This window comes from Rhinoraja longicauda, chromosome 7 (genome assembly GCF_053455715.1).
Source record: "Rhinoraja longicauda isolate Sanriku21f chromosome 7, sRhiLon1.1, whole genome shotgun sequence".
In the NCBI taxonomy this organism is placed as follows: Eukaryota; Metazoa; Chordata; class Chondrichthyes; order Rajiformes; family Arhynchobatidae; genus Rhinoraja; species Rhinoraja longicauda.
Genome location: NC_135959.1, coordinates 44,918,892 through 44,941,873, shown reverse-complemented (window position 1 = coordinate 44,941,873; position 22,982 = coordinate 44,918,892). Strand labels below are relative to the sequence as shown.

Here is a 22,982-nt window from a genome sequence, read left to right as displayed (position 1 = left end):
AAATAGAAAATAGCTCACCACTCCAGGGACTAAACAAACTCTGTTGTGCACTTCATACTCAGAAAGCACATTCCTAATCAGTTACCACTGGCCTGAGTAAGTGAATTGTCCCTTCAAAACTATTTACATCATTGACACAAAATGCTGGAGTAACTCAGCGGGTCATGCAGTATCTCTGGAGAAAGGGAATAGGTGACGTTTTGGATCAGGATCCTTCTTCAGACTTTTGTCTGAACAGTCTGCAGAAGGGTCCCGACCCAAAAGATCACCCACCCCTTTTCTCCAGAAATGCTGCCTGACCTGCTGAGTTACTCCAGCACTTTGTGCCTATCTTTGGTATAAACCAGCATCTGCAGTTCCTTGTTTCTATACTTGAACTGTTGATCTCTCTCAATCAATCCAGGGCTGAATAATTAAACTCATTAGGATATTTAGGGAAATAAAACCAAAAGCTTCTCTTCCTCTCACAAGCTAGGGTATGGTCCCGAACTCCCACCTACCTTATTGGAGACCTTTGAACTTTCTTTAATCAGACTTTATCTTACACTAAATGTTGTACCCTTTATCCTTTATCTGTACATGATGGCAGCTTGAGTGTAATCATATTTAGTCTTTTCTTTGACTGGATAGCAAGCAACAAAAAGCTATTCACTGCACCTTGGTATACGTGACAATAATAAACTAAACTACTGTTAGCCAGCTAACACTAACACAAGGCCCTGTCCTGAAATATCCATGTTCTCCCGAGATGCCACCTGACCTGCTGAGTTACTCCAGCACTTTGTGTCTTTTTTTGGTATAAATGTGCACCTGCAGTTCTTTGAACTTCCTATATCATAATGGTCGATTTAATTCAAGACGTTTTTGCATCTTGTGGAAAAATAAGTGAACAGAATGGACAAATTTGGAAATGGAAGAATGAATTACTCCAGCATTTTATGTCCTTTAACACCATCTCAGAGATAGTAACCTGAGATGCAAGTGTAAATCCCAGCCAGTTGCTGACAGTGTCAGTCATACAGTCGTACAGCACGGAAACAGTCCCTTCGGCCTAACTTGCCCACACTGACCAACATGCCCCGTCTACACTAGTCCCACCTGACTGCGTTTGGCCCACATCCCTCAAAACCCATCTTATCTATGCACCTATATAAATGTTTTTAAATGTTGGGATAGTACCTGCCTGAACTATTTCCTCTGGCAGCTCGCTGCATATACCCACCACCCTTTGTGTAAAAAGGTTGCCCCTCAGGTTCCTATTAAATCTTTCCCACACCTCTCACCATAAACCTATGTCCTCTGGTTCTCGATTTCCGTACTCTAGGTAAAATACTTTGTGCATTTACTCTTATCTATTCCTCTCATTATCTTATACAGTTTCATAAGATCATAAGGGGTATTGATTTTAGCCATGATCACATTGAATGGCGGTGCTGGCTCGAAGAACCGAATGGCCTATTCCTGCACCTATTTTTTTCTAAGATCACCCCTCATCCTCCTGTGCTCCAAGGAATAAAGTCCTAATCTGCTTAACCTCTCTCTGCAGCTCAGCTCCTTGAGTCCTGTGATCATTGTAGTCAACGTTATATTTCAGACCCACCGCACTGATCAAAACTGACGACGTTATATTTTGGCAAATACTTGTAACTGTTGCAGCTTGAAATAAGTATTGGAAAATAAAGCATTGAAAGGTATTTGTGGCTCCACCAGAATCTATATTGCAAGAGGAATGTAGCGTGGATCCATTGACAAATGATCAGGGTAGGCTCCAATGTCCTCCACTGTTAAATAGCTTGCCTGTGATCACCAGCAGTGTTCATTCATCAAGTAGGGAAGAATATAAGGGCACCTTGGCATTGACATACCCAAGCCAATCAAAGTCGTGACAATATCACAAAGGATATGAATGAATGTTGTCCAAAATTAATTATGATATCACTTCTTTGGGTTGAACAGACAAATGAAATTGCTATTAATAAATTATTTCATGGAACTGTGAGTACGGTAACCCTAGGGTTTTGGCTTTGAATACTCCAGTCACTCTAGGCTGTGGGTAATAATTGGATTGCAGTTGGGTTCTTTACATTTATTTAATCACAGGCAATCACAGTAGTAGGTAACTCCACGTGCCAACTCCACGTGCCGTCTCCATACGTTCCCCAGGGGACTTCCTGTGCTCCACAAAATACATCCCCAATACAATAGTTGTCAGCAGCAACGAAAATTAATATGGGGCGAGACTGACTAAACAAAATCCCACGCAATAATAATAATAGTTATATAACAATTAGTTATAACAAGTATTTATATAACATTAACGTTAGCAACAATAACAATATTATAGCACAGTAATATTATAGCACTGTAGCGACCATAGAGAATGGTCCAGGTCGTCGAACCCTCAGATTGGCCAGCGAGGTCACGTGTGAACGCGACCATGGGGATTGGTCCAGGGAGCGACATCGCTGATTGGCCAGCGTGGTCATGTGTGCTTTTGGCGCCTGAAATGTTCAGTTCGGCGAAGTCTTCAAGGAAGACAGTAAGTTTTTGATGGTTGTCCTTTACCTTGTTGTTTAACTCTGTATTCGAATATTGCGGCTGCAATAAACTTCTTCTACAACCAACAAGTTTTCGGACTCGCCATATTGGTGACCCCGACGTGATCTGGACGATCACTGACTATGCAGGGACACGACGCCTCGTTGTTGATTGCCGCGCCTGGCACACCGGAGTTAAGCGCGGTAAGCGTTCACCTTCCGTTGTTTTGGACACATTCACCGCAATCTTGGTTTATCCACACCGAAGCCCAATTTCATATAAAGAAGATATCGGACGACTCCACGATGTATTACTACCTCGTCAGCGCTCTATCACCGGAGACGACCACACGCGTGATGCGGTTCATCGTTAATCCGCCTGCGGAAAACAAGTACGGGGCCATGAAGAAAGTGTTACTGCGAACCTTCGGGTTTAATAGGCATGATTGCGCTGCAAGACTTCTGCACCTACCGGATCTCGGAGATCGACGGCCTTCCGTTCTCATGTCCGAAATGATGATGCTAGCCGGTGAGCATACGGATTGCCTTATGTTCGAACAGGCATTCCGAGAGAAGCTTCCTGAGGATGTCCGACTGCTGCTCACGGATTGTTCTTTTAAGGACCCCGAAGCATATGCAGCGAAAGCGGACGCGCTCATAGCGGCTAAAAACAAGGCAAGCGGTTCGATCAACAAGGTCTCGACATCAGTGACCACGCCACAGCGACATCAAGATGGCGCCGCGTCTCCCGCCATTTCTCCGAAAGCCCGCCAAAAAGATCCGCACAAGCGCGGCTGGTGCTATTATCACCTACGATGGGGTAGCGAATCCCGCAACTGCCGCTCACCTTGTACCTTCGCGGGAAATGCCTCGGCCGATCGTACATAGGGGCAGTTACGATTGGCCAGAACCGACGCCTCTACGTCCATGATCGATTCACGGACACAGAATTTTTGGTGGACACGGGAGCCATCGTCAGTATAGTGCCGCCGACGGACCTCGAAACCAGAACGGGTAAGACAGGTCCCACCCTCATCGCGGTTAATGGTAGCCCCATTCGCACTTTCGGTATACGGAAGATGTCCCTTGTGTTAGGCCTCCGCACGTACGAATGGCCATTCATCATAGCCGACGTCAGACAAGCGATCCTGGGCGCAGATTTTCTCTGGGCTTTTTCACTGGTCCCTGATGTCCGCGGTAATGACCTCCGACCCTCCGTCGGAGAGGAGCCCGTCGCTCCGACAATCGCCTCCCCGCCCAGCCCTACTGTCCAGGCCGTCGTCGCGGCCCCTGACTCGTATGCTGAGATCCTGGCGGAGTTTCCAGAGCTGCTCATCCAACGTTTTGACACGCCTTCGGCCAAGCACGGCGTGGTCCATCACATCCGCACCGAAGGCCCTCCCGTTTTCACTCGGGCCAGGAGACTACCGCCAGACAAACTGGTGGTGGCACGGGCGGAATTTAGGAAGATGGAGGAAATGGGAATTGTCCGTCAGTCCGACAGCCCGTGGGCCTCGCCGTTGCACATGGTCTCCAAGGCATCAGGGGGGTGGCGACCATGTGGCGATTATCGGCGTCTCAATGCTGTCACCACGGCTGATCGCTACCCCATACCGCACCTACAGGACTTTTCGTCTGGGCTGGAAGGAGCGGTGGTGTTCTCCAAAATCGATTTGGTGCGAGGATACCACCAGATTCCGGTGCGACCGGAGGACATACAGAAAACTGCAACGATTACTCCGTTCGGGTTGTTTGAATGGTTGCGTATGCCTTTCGGTTTAAAGAACGCGGCACAGGCTTTCCAACGACTGATGGACCGTGTGGGCCGGGATTTACCCTTTTTGTTTATTTATTTAGATGACATCCTGGTCGCCAGCCCCTCAGTGCAAGAACACCAGGTCCACTTGCGGACTGTGTTCCAGCGGCTCCAAGACCACGGGCTCATTATCCAACCCTCCAAGTGTCAATTCGGCCTCCCTTCTCTTGATTTTCTAGGGCACAGAATTACCCCTGCCGGCGCCTCCCCTTTGCCCGAGAAGGTGGAGGCTATCCGGGCATTTCCCAGGCCCACCACAGTAAAAGGACTACAGGAGTTCGTAGGCATGGTTAATTTCTACCATAGGTTCGTTCCTAAGCTAAGGCAGCCTTGGCAGACGCCACCATGTTGGTCCACCCGAGCCCCTCCGCCCCCACGGCCCTGACGGTCGACGCCTCTGACGTGGTGGTGGGCGGGGTCTTGGAGTAGCAGGTCGGTGGCCGTTGGCAGCCTTTGGCGTTTTTCAGCCGGCAACTAAATTCGGCTGAGCTGAAGTATAGCGCATTTGACCGAGAGCTTCTGGCCCTCTATTTGACCGAGAGCTTCGGGCCGCCCATTTGTAGCCTTTACGGACCACAAACCATTAACATTTGCATTTTTCAAATTGTCTGACCCATGGTCGGCCCGCCAGCAGCGGCACCTGACTGCTATCTCCGAATTCACCACCGATGTCCGTCATGTCGCGGGTAAGCTTAATGCCGTTGCTGACGCCCTGTCTAGACCTGCTTTTTCCCCTATTTCGGCGGTGGACTGCGAGGTGGATCCCCAGGAGCTTGCGGAGGCACAGCTTCCAGCGGATACCGCTTCGGCATACCAGTCCACCACTTCGGGATTGAAGTCGGCTCAGGTAACCTGCGGGTCGGAAGGCACAAAAGTCTGGTGCGATGTTTCTCTTCCCCGTCCCAGGCCGGTAGTACCACCCTCCCTTCAGCGCCGGGTTTTCGATGCCATTCATGGGCTGGCGCACCCGTCCATCCGCTCCACCTCTGCTTTGGTAGCAGCTCGGTTTGTCTGGCATGGCCTACGAAAACAGGTAGCGGGTTGGGCGCGTTCCTGCGTTCCCTGTCAGACCGCTAAAGTCCAGCGCCATGTCCAGCCCCCCGTACAGGATTTCGAGGTCCCAGCAGTTCGTTTTTTCCACATCCACGTGGATTTAGTCGGGCCTTTGCCTTCCTCCCGGGCTACACCCACCTCCTCACGGTGGTGGATCGGTTCACCCGGTGGCCAGAGGCTTTCCCATTGTCTGATATTTCGTCAGCGTCTTGTGCCAGGACTTTGGCCCTCCATTGGGTAGCTCGTTTCGGGGTCCCGGCCGTTATTACCACTGACAGGGGGCCGCAGTTCACTTCGTCCCTCTGGGCCGCGCTCGCAGAACTGTACGGTTCCAAGTTACAACCCACTACTGCATATCACCCCCAGGCAAATGGACTTGTAGAAAGGTTCCACCGTCAACTTAAGGCGTCCCTCAGTGCAAGGCTGGAAGGCCCGGACTGGGTAGACCAGCTCCCCTGGGTCCTTTTGGGCATCCGGACTGCTCCTAAGCTAGATCTCGGTGCGTCGTCCGCGGAGCTAGTATATGGCTCGACACTTCGAGTACTCGGGGATTTGTTTCCGGACCCCTCAGACCAGCTGCCTCCAGTCCCATCAGTCTTAGCATCTCTCCGGGCACGGGTGGGTTCCCTGGCTCCAGTCCCGACTTCACGTCACGGGTGTCCCATGGTACATGAACCGCCTTCCCTGAAGGACTGTGAGTTTGTTTTTCTGCGAAAAGATTCCCATCGCGCCCCGTTGCAGAGGGTCTATCAAGGGCCGTTCCCGGTTTTGCGTAAGGGAACGGCTACCTTCACCTTAGACATGTGCGGCAAGAGTGAGCTCGTCTCGGTGTCCCGGCTCAAACCTGCACACTTGGATCCGGATCAACCAGTCCTGGTCGGTCAAACCCCTAGGAGGGGCCGACCTCCGTTAGTTCCGCTCAGTCCAGGACCCCCCGTTCCGGCAGTTCCTCCAGGACCCCCCGTTCCGGCAGTTCCTTCAGGACCCCCCGTTCCGGCAGTCCCTTCAAGTCCGGAACCCCCGGCTCCTGTGGTTCAGGCTGTCCCTCTCCGTACTCGTTATGGTCGCGAAATCCGGCTCCCTGCTCGGTTCCGTACCTCGGGTTCTGGGGGGGGTCATGTAGCGACCATAGAGAATGGTCCAGGTCGTCGAACCCTCAGATTGGCCAGCGAGGTCACGTGTGAACGCGACCATGGGGATTGGTCCAGGGAGCGACATCGCTGATTGGCCAGCGTGGTCATGTGCGCTTTTGGCGCCTGAAATGTTCAGTTCGGCGAAGTCTTCAAGGAAGACAGTAAGTTTTTGATGGTTGTCCTTTACCTTGTTGTTTAACTCTGTATTCGAATATTGCGGCTGCAATAAACATCTTCTACAACCAACAAGTTTTCGGACTCGCCATAGCACGATGGTTATGGGAGATTTCAACATGCAGGTAGACTGGGAAAATCAGGTTGGTAATGGACCCCAGGAAAGAGAGTTTGTGGAGTGCCTCCGAGATGGATTCTTAGAACAGCTTGTAAGGGAACCTACCAGGGAGAAGGCAATTCTGGATTTAGTGTTGTGCAATGAACCTGATCTGATAAGGGGACTCAAGGTAAAAGAGCCATTAAGATGCAGTGATCACAATATGATAAGTTTTACTCTACAAATTGAGAGGGAGGAGGGAAAATCGGAAGTGTCTGCATTACAGTATAGCAAAGGGGATTACAGAGGCATGAGGCAGGAGCTGGCCAGATTTGACTGGAAGGAGGCCTTAGCAGGGAAGACGGTGGAACAGCAATGGCAGGTATTCCTGGGAACTATGCAGAAGTTGCAGGATCAATTTATCCCAAAGAGGAGGAAAGATTCTAAGGAGAGTAGGAGGCAACCGTGGCTGACAAGAGAAGTCAAGGACAGCATAAAAATAAAAGGGAAGAAGTATATCATAGCAAAGAAGAGTGGGAAGCCAGAGGATTGGGAATCTTTTAAAGAGCAACAGAAGATAACTAAAAAGGCAATACGGGGAGAAAAGATGAGATATGAGGGTAAGCTCGCCAATAATATAAAGGAGGATAGTAAAAGCTTTTTTAGGTATGTGAAGAAAAAAAAAATAGTCAAGGCAAATGTGGGTCCCTTGAAGACAGAAGAAGAGGAATTTATAATGGGAAACAAGGAAATGGCAGACGAGTTGAACCGGTACTTTGGATCTGTCTTCACTAAGGAAGATACAAACAATCTCCCAGATGTTCTTGTGGCCAGAGATCCTAGGGTGACAGAGGAACTGAAGGAGATTCACATTAGGCAGGAAATGGTGTTGGGTAGACTGATGGGACTGAAGACTGATAAATCCCCAGGGCCTGATGGTCTGCATCCCAGGGTACTTAAGGAGGTGGCTCTAGAAATTGTGGACGCATTGGTGATAATTTTCCAATGTTCTATAGATTCAGGATCAGTTCTTGTGGATTGGAGGGTAGCTAATGTTATCCCACTTTTTAAGAAAGGAGGGAGAGAGAAAAGGGGAAATTATAGACCAGTTAGTTTGACATCAGTGGTGGGGAAGATGCTGGAGTCAATTATAAAAGACGAAATTGCGGAGCATTTGGATCGTTCCGAGTCAGCAGGGATTTACGAAGGGGGAATCATGCTTGACTAATCTACTGGAATTTTTTTGAGGATGTAACTAGGAAAATTGACAGGGGAGAGCCGGTGGATGTGGTGTACCTCGACTTTCAGAAAGCCTTCGACAAGGTCCCACATAGGAGATTAGTGGGCAAAATTAGAGCACATGGTATTGGGGGTAGGGTACTGACATGGATAGAAAATTGGTTGACAGACAGAAAGCAAAGAGTGGGGATAAATGGGTCCCTTTCAGAATGGCAGGCAGTGACTAGTGGGGTGCTGGGACCGCAGCTATTTACAATATACATTAATGACTTGGATGACGGGATTAAAAGTAACATTAGCAAATTTGCAGATGATTCAATGCTGTGAGGAAGATGCTATGAGGTTGCAGGGTGACTTGGACAGGTTGTGTGAGTGGGCGGATGCATGCCAGATGCAGTTTAATGTGGATAAGTGTGAGGTTATCCACTTTGGTGGTAAGAATAAGAAGGCAGATTATTATCTGAATGGTATCAAGTTAGGAAAAGGAGACGTACAACGAAATCTTGGTGTCCTAGTGCATCAGTCACTGAAAGGAATCATGCAGGTACAGCAGGCAGTGAAGAAAGCCTTTGGAATGTTGGCCTTCATAACAAGAGGAGTTGAGTACAGGAGCAAAGAGGTCCTTCTGCAGTTGTATACGGCCCTAGTGAGACCGCACCTGGAGTACTGTGTGCAATTTTGGTCTCCAAATTTGAGGAAGGATATTCTTGCAATGGAGGGCGTGCAGCATAGGTTTACTAGGTTAATTCCCGGAATGGCGGGACTGTCGTACGTTGAAAGATTGGAGCGGCTAGGCTTGTATACACTGGAATTTAGAAGGATGAGAGGGGATCTTATCAAAACATACAAGATTATTAAGGGGTTAGACACGTTAGAGGCAGGAAACATGTTCCCAATGTTGTGGGAGTCCAGAACCAGGGGCCACAGTTTAGGAATAAGGGGTAGGCCATTTAGAATGGAGACGAGGAAAAACTTTTTCAGTCAGAGAGTTGTAAATCTGTGGAATTCACTGCCTCAGAAGGCAGTGGAGGCCTAGTCTCTGAATGCATTCAAGAGAGAACTAGATAGAGCTCTTAAGGATAGCGGAGTCAGGGGGTATGGGGAGAAGGCAGGAACGGGGTACTGATTGAGAATGATCAGCCATGATCACATTGAATGGTGGTGCTGGCTCGAAGGGCCGAATGGCCTACTCATGCACCTATTGTCTATTGTAATTAACAATGCAATACAATAAGATTACAGTGTAGCGACCATAGAGAGTGGTCCTAGTTGTCGAACCCTCAGATTGCCAGCAAGGTCACGTGTGGGTGCGACCGTAGGGATTGGTCCAGAGAGCAACACCGCTGATTGGTCAGCGTGGTCATGTGCGTTTTTTGGCACCTGAAAAGAGTTAGTTGGGAGACGTTTTCGAGGAGAACAGTTAGTTATAATGGATGTCTGTAATCTTGTTAAGAAAACTTTGTAATCGGATAATGCTGTCGCAATAAACTTCTTCAACAAAGAACAAGTTTCCAGACTCGCCATATTGGTGACCCCGACGTGATCTGGCCGATCACCGACCATGAGTGAACACGACGCCTCGTTTTTGGCTGTTGCGCCCGGCGCACCGGAGCTAAGCGCGGTCAGCGTTCACCTTCCGTCGTTTTGGACACATCAACCACAATCTTGGTTTGTCCATATCGAAGCCCAGTTTCACGTAAGAAACATCTCGGCAGATGCGACGAAATACTACTACCTCGTCAGCGCTCTACCGCCGGAGACGACCACACGGGTGATGCGGTTCATCGTCAACCCTCCCGCAGAAGACAAGTACGAGGCCATGAAGGCACTGTTTCTTCGAACCTTCGGGTTCAATAGGCATGACCGAGCCAAGAAACTTATGCACCTACCGGATCTCGGAGATCGGCTGCCATCCATTCTCATGGCTGAGATGTTAACGCTAGCAGGTGAACATACGGATTGCCTCATGTTCGAGCAGGCATTCCGAGAGAAGCTTCCCGAAGATGTCAAACTTATGCTCACGGATTGTTCTTTTAAGGACCCCGTGGCATATGCAGAAAAAGCTGATGCGCTCATGGCTTCCAAATCGAAAGGAAGCGGCTCGATCAACAAGGTCTCGACATCAGCGGCCACGCCATTTCTCCAAAAGCCCGCCAAAAGGATCCGCACAAGCGCGGCTGGTGCTATTACCATCTACGATGGGGTGGAGAATCCCGCAACTGCCGCTCACCTTGTACCTTCTCGGGAAATGCCTCGGCCGATCGTACATAGGGGCAGTTGCGATTGGCCAGAACCGACGCCTCTACGTCCGAGACCGATTCACGGACACAGAATTTTTGGTGGACACGGGAGCCATTGTCAGTATCGTACCGCCGACCGACCTTGAGACCAGATCGGGTAAGACAGGTCCTACCCTCATCGCGGTTAACGGCAGCCCCATCCGCATGTATGGGACGCGGAAAATGTCCCTGGTGTTAGGCATCCGCACGTATGAATGGCCATTCATTATAGCAGACGTCAGCCAGGCGATCCTAGGCGCAGATTTCCTCTGGGCCTTTTCACTAGTCCCCGACGTCCGCAGTAACGACCTCCGACCCTCCGCCAGCGATGAGCCCGCCGCTCCGACAACCACCATCCCGCCCAGCCCAACTGTCCAGGCCGTCGTCGCGGCCCCCGACTCGTATGCTGAGGTCCTGGCAGAGTTTCCAGAGCTGCTCATCCACCGTTTCGACGCCCCTTTGGCCAAGCACGGCGTGGTCCACCACATCCGCACCGAGGGCCCCCCCGTTTTCGCTCGGGCCCGGAGACTACCGCCCGACAAGCTGGTGGTGGCGCGGGAGGAATTTAGGAAGATGGAGGAAATGGGCATTGTCCGTCAGTCCGACAGCCCGTGGGCTTCACCGTTGCATATGGTCTCCAAAGCATCTGGGGGGTGGAGACCATGTGGCGATTACCGGCGCCTCAATGCTGTCACCACGGCTGATCGCTACCCCATACCGCACCTGCAGGATTTCTCGTCTGGGCTGGAAGGTGCGGTGGTGTTCTCCAAGATTGATTTGGTGCGGGGCTACCACCAGATTTCTGTGCGGCTGAAGGACATAGCAAAAACTGCCACGATCACTCCGTTTGGGTTGTTCAAATGGTTGCGCATGCCTTTCGGTTTAAAGAACGCGGCACAGGCTTTCCAGCGACTGATGGACCGTGTGGGTCGGGATTTGTCTTTTGTGTTTATTTATTTAGATGATATCCTGGTCGCCAGCCCCTCAGTGCAGGAACACCTGGTCCACTTGCGGACTGTATTCCAGCGGCTCCAAGACCACGGGCTCATCATCCAACCCTCCAAGTGTCAATTCGGCCTCCCTTCTCTCGATTTCTTAGGGCACAGAATCACCCCTGCCGGCGCCACCCCTTTGCCCGAGAAGGTGGAGGCTATCCGAGCATTTCCGCGGCCCACCACAGTGAAAGGTCTGCAAGAGTTCGTAGGCATGGTCAACTTCTACCATAGGTTCGTCCCGGCAGCAGCGCGGGTCATGCGCCCGCTCTTCCAGTGCCTTGTGGGTAAACCTGTAGAGTTCATATGGTCCCCGGCCGCTGAGTCGGCCTTTGCAGCAGCTAAGGCGGCTTTGGCAGACGCCACCATGTTGGTCCACCCGAGCGCCTCCGCCCCCACGGCCCTGACGGTTGATGCGTCTGACGTGGCGGTGGGTGGGGTTTTGGAGCAGCAGGTGGGTGGCTTTTGGCAGCCCTTGGCGTTTTTCAGCCGGCAACTGAGTTCGGCTGAGCTGAAATATAGCGCCTTTGACCGAGAGCTTTTGGCCCTCTATTTAGCTGTTCGTCATTTCAGGTATTTCCTTGAAGGCCGCCCGTTTGTGGCCTTTACGGACCATAAACCATTAACTTTTGCTTTTTCCAAATTGTCCGACCCATGGTCGGCCCGCCAGCAGCGGCACCTGACTGCCATCTCCGAATTTACCACCGATGTCCATCATGTCGCGGGTAAGCTTAATGCCGTTGCTGACGCCCTGTCTCCGCCTGCTTTTTCCCCCATTTCAGCGGTGGACTGCGAGGTGGATCCCCAGGAGCTTGCGGAGGCACAGCTTCTGGCGGATACCGCCTCGGTATACCAGTCCACCACTTCGGGGTTGAAGTTGGCTCAGGTAGCCTGCGGGCCGGAGGGCACAAAAGTCTGGTGTGATATTTCCCTTCCCCATCCCAGGCCGGTAGTGCCGCCCTCCCTTCAGCGCCGGGTGTTCGATGCCATTCACGGGCTGGCGCACCTGTCCATCCGCTCCACCTCTGCCTTAGTAGCCGCTCGGTCTGTGTGGCATGGCCTACGCAAACAGGTAGCTGTTTGGGCCCGTTCCTGCGTTCCCTGCCAGACCGCTAAAGTCCAACGCCATGTCCAGCCCCCGGTACAGGAGTTTGAGGTCCCAGCGGTCCGTTTTTTCCATATTCACGTTGATTTAGTCGGACCTTTGCCTTCCTCCCGGGGCTACACCCATCTGCTCACGGTGGTGGATCGGTTCACCCGGTGGCCAGAGGCTTTCCCATTGTCAGATACCTCTGCTGCCTCTTGTGCCAGGACCTTGGTCCTCCATTGGGTGGCACGTTTCGGGGTTCCGGCTGTTATTACCACTGACAGGGGCCACAGTTCACTTCGACCCTCTGGGCCACGCTAGCAGAGCTGTACGGTTCCCGGTTGCAACACACCACCGCATACCACCCCCAGGCCAATGGCCTTGTGGAGAGGTTCCACCGACAACTCAAGGCGGCCCTCAGTGCGAGGCTAGAAGGCCCGGACTGGGTAGACCAACTTCCCTGGGTCCTTCTGGGCATCCGGACCGCTCCTAAGCAGGATCTCGGTGCTTCGTCCGCGGAGCTAGTATATGGCTCGCCACTTCGAGTACCCGGGGATTTGCTTCCGGACTCCTCCGGCCAGCTGCCTCCAGTTCCGTCAGTCTTAGCATCTCTCCGGGCACGCGTGGGTTCCCTGGCCCCGGTTCCGACTTCACGTCATGGGTGTCCCATGGTACACGAACCGCCTGCCCTGAAGGACTGCGAGTTTGTATTTCTGCGTAAGGATGCCCATCGTTCCCCGTTGCAGAGGGTCTATGAAGGGCCGTTCCGGGTTTTGCGTAAGGGGACGGTCACCTTCACCTTAGACGTGGGCGGCAGGAGTGAGCTCGTCTCGGTGTCCAGGCTTAAACCTGCGCACTTGGATCCGGACCGCCCGGTCCTGGTCGGCCAACCACCTCGGCGAGGCCGGCCTCCGGCAGTTCCGCTCAGTCCAGGACCCCCCGCTCCGGCAGTTCCACCGGGTCCAGAATCCCCTGCTCCTGTGGTTCAGGCTGCCCCTCTCCTTACTCGTTCTGGTCGTGAAATCCGGCTCCCCGCTAGGTTCCGTACCTCGGGTTCTGGGGGGGGGTCATGTAGCGACCATAGAGAGTGGTCCCAGTTGTCGAACCCTCAGATTGGCCAGCATGGTCACATGTGGGTGCGACCGTAGGGATTGGTCCAGAGAGCGACACCGCTGATTGGTCAGCGTGGTCATGTGCGTTTTTTGGTGCCCGAAAAGAGTTAGTTGGGAGACGTTTTCGAGGAGAACAGTTAGTTATAATGTATGTCTGTAATCTTGTTAAGAAAACTTTGTAATCGGATATTGCTGTCGCAATAAACTTCTTCAACAAAGAACAAGTTTCCAGACTCGCCATAACAGTACTGTAAACCTCACAGATTTATCAGTTATTCCTTCAGCAAGAGTACTTCATCTAGGACCAGAGACCATAGTCTCAGAATAAAAACACAACTTTAGAAAGGTAGGAAAAATGTTCCCGGTGTTGGGGGAGTCCAGAACCAGGGGTCATAGTTTAAGAATAAGGGGTGGGCCATTTAGGACTGAGATGAGGAAAAACCTTTTCACCCAGAGTTGGAATTCTCTGCCACAGAAGGCAGTGGAGGCCAATTCACTGGATGTTTTCAAGAGAGAGTTAGATACAGCTCTTAGGGCTAACAGAATTGAGGGATATGGGGAGAAAGCAGGAATGGGATACTGATTTTGGATAATCAGCCATGATCATATTGAATGGCGGTGCTGGTTCGAAGGGCCGAATGGCCTACTCCTGCAACTATTTACTATGTTTCTATGATTCTAAAAGGGATAAAGAGGATTTTTTTTGTCAGGGGTCGGTGAATCTGTGGAATTCATTGCCATAGACGGCTGTATTTTTAAGGTGGAGAGTGACAGATTCTTGATTAGTAAGGGTGTCAGGGTTCATGGGGCAAAGGCAGGAGAATGGGGTTGAGAGGGAAAATTAGATCAGCCATGATTGAATGGCAGAGTAGACTCAATGGGTTGAAAGGCCTAATTCTGCTCCTATAACATATGAAGAGAATATTCTACTGTTACATCAGATAATTGTAAATTTCCAAGCTGACACAACAAATATTGAATGTTTTTTCTATAAATTGGAAGTATTCTATAGGCATCTTTGCAACTCCACACAAAATCCAAATATTAAGCTCCGATCAGCGAGTGCAAGCTATTTCTGCAGCACAAACATGCGCACACGCACACACAGAGAATTGGCACACTGACGAAATCTTGTTTCAGCTACGATGACTCTACCATCGCCAAGAAGAAGAGTGCCTTACCTGAAGTCCAGTAATAACTTGAGGTGACAACAGCCAAGGAAATTTGCCATGTCTCCAATGACTCTTACAAATGTCTACAGTTACACCATAGAAAGCAGCACCATGAGAAAGATGCATCACTGCTTGGTTTGGCAGCAGCTCTGCCCATGAAACCAAGACATTGTGGAGAGTTGAGAACGCAGCCCAGCCCAAACTAGCCTATCCCCTCCTCCAATTCCGAGGGGTAATTTCTTTTTTACACAAAGGGCAAAGAGTGTATGGAAGGAGCTGCTGAAGAAGGTAGTTAAGGCAGGCACTGCAGCAACGTTTAAGAAGCATTTCAATAGGTACATGGAAAGGCTAGGTTTAGAGAGAAATAGGACGTTGGGCTGAAGAGACATTTCCGCGCTGTACGACTACGAGTTAATGACTCTACTCTTCCCGTTACTTTGGGAAAGCAGCCGACTTACTCAAGGGCCACTTACACCCGAGGCATTTTCTCTTTTCCCCTCCTCCCTTCTCCCATCGGGAACAAAATACAAAAGTTTGAAAGCACGTACCACCAGTTTCAAGAACAGCTTCTTTTCCGCTGTTATCAAACTCTTGAATGGATTTCTCATCTGCCAAAGATGAATTCTTCATCTTCCAATCTACCATGTTGCTACCCATGCACATTTATTTAGCTGCACTTTTTCTGTAGTTGTAACACTATGAACTACATTGTGTTTTTTATTCTCTTTTGCATTAACTAGATAAAGTTATGTACAGTGCGAATCGCCTGAATGGCCCAGAAACAACGTTTTTCATTGTATCCCTAAACACAAGAAAATGCAAGATAAGAGGGTGGCACAGTGATGCAGCTGGTAGAACTGCTGCCTCTTGGTGCCATAGAGACCCAGGATCTATCCCGATCTCAGGTGCTGACCACATGGGTTTCCTCCTAATGAGCAAGGATGAAGCAATGGGCAGTAAATAGTTTACAGAAATGTATGCAGGTATATAGGATAGTCAATTGGAAAAGATCAGAAAATGGCACAAGCTACATAGGATCAAGGGTAGTGAGGAAGATTCTTGAAGATTTAATAGGAATCCGAGGGGTAACTTTTTCACACAAAGGGTGATGGGTGTATGGAACAAGCTGCCAGAGAAGGTAGTTGAGGCTGGGACTATCCCATCGTTTAAGAAACAGTTAGACAGGTAGATGGATAGGACAGGTTTGGAGGGATATGGACCAAGCATAGGCAAGTGGGACGAGTGTAGCTGGGACATTGTTGGCCGGTGTGGGCGAGTTGGGCCGAAGGGCCTGTTTCCACACTGTATCACTCTATGACTATAAGGGTGGTCTACTGGTTAGACAAGAGAAACCAAGGCAGGTAAGCAAATAGTCTTCATTCAATGACAAGAACACTTGCTAGAGCATTTGATCGAGTGGATGTGGAGAGGAGATTTCCAGTAATGGGAGAGTCTAGGATGATTAGTAAGGTGTCACAGGTTATGGGGAGAAGGCAGGAGAATGAGGTTCAGAGAGGAAAGATAAATCAACTGTGATTGAATGATGGAGGAGACTTGATAGGAGCAGAATTAGGCCATTCGGCCCATGTCTTATGGTCTTGGTGTTAATTATTCAATTCAATCTTACTTTATAAAATACAATTACAATTGCAAGACAACAGGAAATTAGTAATCTAAATTCTATTATTTTTATATTCCCTTTCTTAAAGTGCACTCATATTCACTTGTTTTATTTAGTCCCTCAAGATAACTACCTGTACACAGGATTTAAATAAACGCAGTTCATTATCTTGAGCACACAACGTCAATCCCTGTTAATTAATTAGATTTGAAGCAGTCAGCTACTCTACAACATGCACGTTTTACAGGTTATTGTTCCTTCATAGCACTTGCAAAGATGGATGCACATTGATCGCGCTCTTTTCAGCAAGTTATTGTAGGGGTTAATCCTTCTGTAAGCACAAGAGACAGCAGATACTGGAATCTGGAGCAAAAATCGGAGAGCAATTCGACAAACCCAGCTGATTTGACTTTCCAGCACCTCGCATTTATCTGAATTAATCTGAATTAAATTACTTTGCCATTCCTCACTGTAAAGTTTCTTTCCAGTGTTATCAGGCAACTGAACCATCTTACCAACAACTAGAGTGCAGTCCTGAGCTACTATCTATTGGATATGCTCGGACTATCTTTGTTTGGACTTTACAGGACTTTATCTTTCACTAAACGTTATTCACGTTATTCCCTTCATCATATATCTGTACACTATGGACGGCTCGATTGTCTTTCTGCTGACTGGTTAGCACGCAACTAAAGCTTTTCACTGTACCTCGGTACACATGTCAATAAACTAAACTAAACTACATACCTAGCTGATCCCACTCAAATTTCCCAAAATATTTTAACAGTGAGGTTTAGAGATATAGCATTTAAACAGGTCCATGCCGGCCAACAATCATCCACGCGCACTAGTTCTACGTTATCCTGCTTTCTCATCCACTCGCTACACACAAGGGTCCAATTAACCTACAAGCCGCAGGTCTTTGGGATGTGGGAAGAAAGGCACCCGGCGAAAACCCATGCAGTCACAGAGGAGAATGTGCAAACTCCTCGCAGACAGCACCCAAGGTGAGGATCGAACCTGTGTCTCTGGCACTGTGAGGCAAAATCATTACCAGCTGCCTCATGGCCCAATTAAAGGACATCAATCTAAAACAACATTTTAAATTTGTGGTTTGCTTGACTTAGAATTATATGATTAAGAATTATACAACATTATAAGATCAAGCAGCAGAGTGAGGCCATTCTGCCTTGAATTCATAGGATGTACGAGTAGAATTAGGCCATTCGGCCCATCGAGTCTACCTCGCCATTCAACCATGGCTAATTTATCTTTCCTTCTGAACCCTGTTCTCCTGCCTTTGTCCCATAACTAGACACCCTCACTAATCAAACATGAAGATTAACATGCAACATTAAGAGAATATCCCACCTCCAGTATCACTAAAGAGTATAGAATTCAGAAAACCCGTAGAATTTTCTCAACAATTTACGAAGGCTTCCAGTTTTAAGCATCTGGATTATATAACGATCTAGTCACATATTCTGGGGTTATCATTTTAAGAAAATCTCCAGTTAAATGTATCCGCCAGGGAAATAAAGGGCACATTTCACCAAATCCTGGATAGGATTCTACTTTACACATTCAGGAACTTCAGGAGCGATCTAAATTAACACATTAGCATAAAGCAATTACGAATTGGTAAGGATCTGGCAATAAAGTTCTATCGTATCGTAATTTCAGCAATCAATTCTATATCAGATATATTCAAACATGGATTCATCCCTGAAATTCGAGTGGTCCTGCCCTCCTGTACTATTTCAGTCGAAAGATAGGCACAACTTCAGAAAAGCAAGAATCTTTTTCCTAATTTAACAACTGGATTAATCTTGATACTTTTAGTGCTGGCCTTAAAAGTCTTTCGAGCACATTCCTTGTCTTTCCAACCTGCACAGACTCTTGCCAAATCATGGGTAAAACTGTCAATATGATTAGAGTTTCTTAAATGCCTCTTGATTATTTGTTTCACACAGTCACAGGAGTAAACACACACACACACACACACACACACACAAGAAGAAGCATGCATTTCATTATAGTGCACTCTCCAAGTGGTACATGCATAGAACCCGGGCCCCAGCACACTTCAATCTTTCATACCTGGACATCCCAAAAGATACTGCTGAACTGCAATTCAAAATCAAACAGAATTATTACATTCAGTACATGATCCTGAACTACTCTGTCAATAATGAAACTTAGAAATTTAACGACTGGTTAGCTTCAGAGGGGTCTTGAAAATGTACAAAATATATCTATCTACACATTAGGACACAAAGTGCCAGAGTAACTCAGCGGGTCAGGCAGCATCTCCGGAATACATAGATAGGTGACGTTTCAAGCCGGGACCCTTCTTCAGACTCAACCCTACTCAAACCATCAGCTATCCACGTTCTCCGGAGATGCTGCCTGACCCGCTAAGTTACTCCTGCATTTTGTGTCCTTTTGTGTAAATCAGCATCAGCAGTTCCTTGTTTCTATCTACACATTTGTACTTTGTTCATGTGTAATACAATAATTTATCGCTGCTGTTGAGGCTATATGATTTGCATTGAACATACTAACAAGAATAGTATTCAGTTTCTTGTCAGAGGTATAAACATGATCTGACGTAATTCACCGAGATTCATCAGATTAAGTACCAACAAGGATCGATCAGTGGAGGCCAATTCTCTGAATGCATTCAAGAGAGAGCTAGATAGAGCTCTTAAGGATAGCGGAGTCAGGGGGTATGGGGAGAAGGCAGGAACGGGGTACTGATTGAGAATGATCAGCCATGATCACATTGAATGGTGGTGCTGGCTCGAAGGGCTGAATGGCCTACTCCTGCACCTAGTGTCTAGTTTATTGTCATATGCACAAGTACAGTGAGGTACGGATCCAAAGAGAATCTTACTTGCAGCTTAATCTTACTTGAAATCTTATCTCACTGGCACATTGATTCAGATAACACAAAAAAACAAATTATGCAAGATGTCCAAAAGAAAAAAACTTTACAAAACAAGACATTAATGCAACAACACGATTGGGAAAAAGTGCATGGTAGTGCAAGAGGCCATCCACAGAGTTCCATGTGGAGATAGGATTAGGGTTGTGCAGGACAGTTCAAGAGTATTATGGTTGTTGGAAAGTAGTTGTTCCTGAACTTAGTGGTGCCGGACTTCAGGCTCCTGTACCTCCTGCATAAATGGTTGCTGCAAGTAGAGGGCCAGGCCCAAATGGTGGGGATCCCTGATGATAGATGCCATCTTCTTCAGGCAGAGCCTCATGTAGATCCGCTCTATTTACGGGCGGCATGGTGGTGCAGCGGTAGAGTTGTTGCCTTATGGTGTCAGAGACCTGGGTTTGATCCTGACTACGGGTGTTGTCTGTACGGAGTTTACATGTTCTCCCTGTAACCACGTGGGTTTATGCCTGGAAGCTCTGGTTTCATCCCATATCCAAAAGACGTGCGGGTTTGTAGTTTAATTGGCTTCTGTAAAATGTCCTTAGTGTGAAGGACAGAACCAGTGTATGGGGCGATCAATGGTCGGCACCATCCAGGAGGGCTGAAGGGCCTGTTTCATCGCTGTATCTCTAAAAAAAATATATATGCTTTTTGATGATTGGGATGGCTGTGCCCGTGATAGATCCGTGCTGATTCCACCACTGTTTGTAGCCTCTTGCATTCCTGTGTATAAGAACCGCTGGACCAGGTCATGATGCAACCGGTCAGGTTATGTTACACAGTGCATCTGTAGAAGTTTATTAGAGCATCCCGATGAGACGCCAAATCTCTTTAAACTTTGAAGACCATGGATACTCTGGCACACCTTCTTCATAATTCCATCCACATATTGTATGAGAGAGATGCAGCTTGGAAAGAGGCTCTTTGGCCCAGAGTGCACGTTGAACCATCAAGCAGTGTAAGAAGGAACTATAGATACTGGTTTATACTGAAGATAGACAAAAGGTGCTGGAATAACTCAGCGGTTTGGGCAGCATCTATGGAGAACATGAACAGGTGACGTTTCTAGTCAGTCTGGAGTAGGTTTCTGACCCAAAATGTCACCTGTTTCTTTTCTCGAGAGATGCTGCCTGACCCGCTGAGTTACGACAGCATTTTGTGTCTATCTTCTGAAGCTTCAAGCAATCATTTACACCAATCCCACTCTATAGACATAGTATAGAAACATGCCCTTCAGCTCACCAGCAACCACACGTACACTAGTCCCATCTTATTCACTAAGGACAATTTACAGAAGCCAATTAACCTACAAACCTGCCATCTTTGGAATGTAGGAGGAAACCGGAGCACCAAGAAAAATCCCAAGTGTCACAGGTAGACGTACGAACTCCATATAGACAGCATCCATAGTTAGGTTTGAAGCCGGTCTCTGGCACTGCAAGGCAGCAACTCGACCACAGCGCACAACTTGACCACAGCGCACAACCAGGGCCGTCTTAACGCATGGGTCTGATGGGCACTTGCCCGGGGCCCCACGAGCATAGGGGCCCCATTTTATCGACCATTTACATTTTTATTCCTGTGAGTAGTTGTCGTAGGGGCCCCAGTACACTGCTTTGCCCGGGGCCCATAATGCTGTAAAGACGGCCCTGCGCACAACTCGACCACAGCGCACAACTCGACCACAGCGCACAACTCGACCACAGCGCACAACTCGACCACAGCGCACAACTCGACCACAGCGCACAACTCGACCACAGCGCACAACTCGACCACAGCGCACAACTCGACCACAGCGCACAACTCGACCACAGCGCACAACTCGACCACAGCACTACTGTGCCACACCCTTGGGCAAACACAAACTCTAGAGGCAGAACTGGAGATCAGGATGGGGCCGAGGTCCTGGGAGCGGTGAGGCAGCCGATCTACCAGCTGTGCTACTGCGCCGCCCACAAATGATAGCCTGAAGATAAATTCATTTCAGATTTGGCTTGAATTTGATTTATTATGCGAGGTATCCATAAATCTGCAATTCTGACATTTTGTCATTAAATTGAAAAAGTACAGTCATGGGTGATAATAAAGGGGGTTATTGTTGTTAAATGTAATAGTAGAAGCATATTTCCATTCTCAAACTGCTTAAATGTCAAGCGTAGGAAGTGCAGGACCAGTCTGCAAACACTGCAACCATGGAAGTTACAGCTAACGTCACTGATCAGTGCGGCAATTAATACTCAACACCAATGTAACTGTTTGAGGAATGCATGTCCAAAGATCGCATTATAGACAATAGACAATAGGTGCAGGAGTAGGCCATTCAGCCCTTCGAGCCAGCACCGCCATTCAATGCGATCATGGCTGATCACTCTCAATCAGTATCCCGTTCCTGCCTTCTCCCCATACCCCCTCACTCCGCTATCCCTAAGAGCTCTATCCAGCTCTCTCTTGAAAGCATCCAACGAACTGGCCTCCACTGCCTTCTGAGGCAGAGAATTCCACACCTTCACCACTCTCTGACTGAAAAAGTTCTTCCTCATCTCCGTTCTAAATGGCGGTGCTGGCTCGAAGGGCTGAATGGCCTACTCCTGCACCTATTGTCTATTGTCTATTGAATTTTGGCAGTCGTTTCTTCTCGCTCCGCAGACAGCAAGTGAATCAAAAGCCATTGGTAAGCCTAGATAGAGAGTACAATTTGGGAGCCAAAATATGACAAATAAAATGGTTGGCATTAGAACAAATTAATTAGGACTAAGAATCAGGGTTTTAGGCAGCACTTCGATCTAAACTGTAGATGTGCTGCTTGAGGGCATTAGAGCCGCAGAGCGGAAACAGGTCCTTCAGCCCAACCTGCCCATGCCAACCAAGATGCCCCATCTACACTAGTCCCACTTGCCCGCATTTAGCATCGTGTCCCTCTAAACCTTTCCTATCCATGCACCTGCCTAAATGTTTAAATGTGTCAGATGACACTAGAGAGAAAATTGATGTTACTAATTTCACTTTTGGTACATGAAGTTACAATGAATAAAACAATAGACCAATGAACGTGTGTCACGTGTGGCGGCGCCTAACGGCTGCGGCTCGCTGGCAGTCTGTTCGTCTTTTTTTCCTTTTTTTTTGTTGTTGTGTATCGGTATTGGGATGGTTTTTGTTTTTGTTTTTTGGCTGTGTATGTGTGGGGGGTGTGGGGTGGGGTGGGGGAAACCTTTCCTTTTTAGGTCTCTTCCTCACGGCGCGGGGCGCGGCTCGGCCGCGGGCCTTCCATCGCCCGCGGGACCTTCCATCGCCCGGTGCGGCTCGGCCACTGGACTTTACATCGCTGGTGCGGCTCGGCCACGGGACCTAACATCGCCCGGCGCGGCTCGGCCGCGGGACCTAACATCGCCCGGCGCGGCTCGGTCGCGGGACTTAGCAGCGCACGGTACGGCCGCGGGGCCTTCCATCGCCCGGCTCGGTCACGGGACGTTTCAGCACCCGGTACGGCTCGGCCGCGGGGCCTTCAATCGCCCAGCTCGGCCGCGAGACTTTTCAGCGCCCGGTGCGGCTCGGCCGCGGGGACTTCCATCCCCTTGCGGGGACTGTGCGGGTCGGTCGGGGACGAGCTGTCTGTCCGTGGGCGTGGGGAAGAGAGTGGAAGTTTTGTTGCCTCCATCACAGTGAGGGGGTGTTTGGAGTCACTGTGATGGATGTTTGTGTTGGGGTCGTGTGTCTTGTGTTCTT

General features: G+C 49.0%; 1 protein-coding gene across 3 annotated transcripts in view; it reads right to left on the bottom strand.

Annotated features, from left to right (window-relative positions):
- sacs (sacsin molecular chaperone) overlaps positions 1 to 22,982 on the bottom strand; it is an 83,276-nt gene that overhangs the window by 17,255 nt on the left and 43,039 nt on the right. Inside the window, exon 1 of one of the 3 annotated variants that reach the window (XM_078402427.1) lies at positions 18,413 to 18,435. The exons of the other annotated variants lie outside the window; for them this stretch is intronic. The gene's annotated coding sequence lies outside the window, so the exon portion shown is untranslated. Of the gene's footprint in view, positions 1 to 18,412; positions 18,436 to 22,982 lie in introns of those variants that run through there. 3 annotated transcript variants of the gene reach the window in all.